Genomic DNA, 3270 nt, shown 5'->3' with positions numbered 1-3270 from the left:
CTCAAATTGAATGAAAGTTGCGTACATATCTTAGGATCACGCACGTAAATTGGCAGATTTTTCTGAGTTACCTACAGAGAGGTCTACTCAAATTCGTGACAGCAAGAAATCTGTTTCTGCGCAGTAATCCAAATCTAGTATCAACCTTACTATCAAAGACTTACTTGGCACAAAAATGAAATAAAATAAAGATAAGGAGAGGTTTCTACAGTAGTAACAACTTCCAAGACACAACAAAACAGTAGCAAAATAAAAACATGGGTTATCTCCCAAGAAGTGCTTTCTTTATAGCCATTAAGATGGGCTCAACAATTTTAGTGATGCACTCGCAAGAAATAAGAGTTGAAGCAAAGAGAGCATCAAAAAGCAAGTATGAAACAAATTTAAGCCTAACCCACTTCCTATGAAAAGGAATCTTGTACACAAATAAATTCATGTAGAACAAAGTGACAAGCATAGGAAGATAAAACACAAGTAACTTCAAAATTTTCAGCATATAGAGAGGTGTTTTAGTACCATGAAAATTTCTACAACCATATTTTCCTCTCTCATAATAATTTCCAGTAGCATCATGAACAAACTCAACAATATAACTATCACATAAAGCATTCTTATCATGAGTCTCATGCATAGAATAATTACTACTCCCAACATAAGCATAGTCATTCTTATTAATTATAGTGGGAGCAAATTCAACAAAGTAGCTATCATTATTATTCTCATCATCAAATATAGGAGGCATAGTATATTCATAATAAACTTTATCCTCCATAGTAGGTGGCACCAAAATATCACTATCATTATAATCATCATAAATGGGAGGCAAAGTATCATCAAAGTAAATTTTCTCCTCCATGCTTGGGGGACTACAAATATCATGCTCATCAAAATCAGCTTCCTCAAGCTTAAATTCTTCCATAGCATTAGCAATAATAGTGTTCAAAGAGTTCATGCTAATAACATTGCTATTTTGCAAACAAAGTTCCATGGGTTTTTTAATTCTCTCTTCAAACACATAATGTCCTAATTCAATATAAAGTTCATAAAGATCTCTAATATTTTTGTTGTTTTCCATTAAGCCTAACTAGTGAAAACAAGAAACAAAAAGATGCAATTGCAGGATCTTAAGGAAATAGCTTCGAGCACTCACACACCGGCAACAGTGCTAGGAAATAGCTTAGTAGTCGGAGGATGTGAATACCTTTTACCTTACCTCCCCGGCAACGGCGCCAGAAAATAGCTTGATGTCTACACACGCTTCTATTCCCGTAGACAGTGTTGGGCCTCCAAGAGCAGAGGTTTGTAGAATAGCAGCAAGTTTCCCTTAAGTGAATCACCCAAGGTTTATCGAACTCAGGGAGGTAGAGGTCAAAGATATCCCTCTCAAGCAACCCTGCAATTACGATACAAGAAGTCTCTGTTACGTCCCAAACGTATCTATAATTTCTTATGTTCCATGCTACTTTTATGATGATACTCACATGTTTTATACACATTATATGTCATTATTATGCATTTTTCGGCACTAACCTATTGACGAGATGCCGAAGAGCCGATTCTTTGTTTTCTGCTGTTTTTGGTTTCAGAAATCCTAGTAAGGAAATATTCTCGGAATTGGACGAAATCAACGCCCAGGGGCCTATTTTTCCACGAAGCTTCCAGAAGACCGGAGGAGATACGAAGTGGGGCCACGGGGCGCCGCCACACTAGGGCGGCGCGGCCTAGAGGGGGCCCGCACGGCCCTAGCGTGTGGGGCCCCCGTGACGCCTCCTGACCTGCCCTTCCGCCTACTTAAAGCCTTCGTCGCGAAACCCCCAATGCCGAGAGCCACGATACGGAAAACCTTCCGGAGACGCCGCCGCCGCCAATCCCATCTCGGGGGATTCAGGAGATCGCCTCCGGCACCCTGCCGGAGAGGGGAATCATCTCCCGGAGGTCTCTTCATCGCCATGATCGCCTCCGGATCGATGTGTGAGTAGTCCATTCCTGGACTATGGGTCCATAGCAGTAGCTAGATGGTTGTCTTCTCCTCATTGTGCTATCATGTAAGATCTTGTGAGCTGCCTATCATGATCAAGATCATCTATTTGTAATCCTACATGTTGTGTTTGTTGGGATCCGATGAATATTAAATACTATGTCAAGTTGATTATCAATCTATCATATATTTTGTTTATGTTCTTGCATGCTCTCCGTTGCTAGTAGAGGCTCTGGCCAAGTTGATACTTGTGACTCCAAGAGGGAGTATTTATGCTCGATAGTGGGTTCATGCCTCCATTAAATCTGGGACGAGTGACGAAAAGTTCTAAGGTTGTGGATGTCTTGTTGCCACTAGGGATAAAACATTGATGCTTTGTCTAAGGATATTTGTGTTGATTACATTACGCACCATACTTAATGCAATTGTCTGTTGTTTGCAACTTAATACTGGAGGGGGTTCGGATGATAACCTGAAGGTGGACTTTTTAGGCATAGATGCATGCTTGGATAGCGGTCTATGTACTTTGTCGTAATGCCCCGATTAAATCTCATAGTACTCATCATGATATATGTATGTGCATTGTTATGCCTTCTTTATTTGTCAATTGCCCAAGCTGTAATTTGTTCATCCAACATCTGTTTATCTTATGGGAGAGACACCACTAGTGAGCTTGTGGACCCCGGTCCAATTCTTTACATCTGAAATACAATCTACTTCAATTGTTCTTTACTGTTCTTCGCAAACAATCATCATCTTCCACACAATACGTTTAATCCTTTGTTTACAGCAAGCCGGTGAGATTGACAACTAACCTCACTGTTACGTTGGGGCAAAGTACTTTGATTGTGTTGTGCAGGTTCCACGTTGGCGCTGGAATCCCTGGTGTTGCGCCGCATGATGTCTACGGGTGCTTCTATTCTTGTAGACAGTGTTGGGCCTCCAAGAGCAGAGGTTTGTAGAACATCAGCAAGTTTCCCTTAAGTGGATCACCCAAGGTTTATCGAACTCAGGGAGGAAGAGGTCAAAGATATCCCTCTCAAGCAACCCCGCAATCACGATACAAGAAGTCTCTTGTGTCCCCAACACACCTAATACACTTGTCGGATGTATAGGTGCACTAGTTCGGCGAAGAGATAGTGAAATACAAGTAGTATGGATGTATATGAGTGGTAATAGCAATCTGAATAAAATATGGCAGCGAGTAAACATGCAGCAGAACAGTAAGTAAACGGAGATTCGATGTTTGGAAACAAGGCCTAGGGATCATACTTTCACTAGTGGACACTCTC

Source organism: Lolium rigidum, chromosome 2 (genome assembly GCF_022539505.1).
Source record: "Lolium rigidum isolate FL_2022 chromosome 2, APGP_CSIRO_Lrig_0.1, whole genome shotgun sequence".
NCBI lineage: Eukaryota > Viridiplantae > Streptophyta > Magnoliopsida > Poales > Poaceae > Lolium > Lolium rigidum.
The sequence above is the reverse complement of the archived record's forward strand: the minus strand, read 5'-3'. Positions refer to the sequence as shown.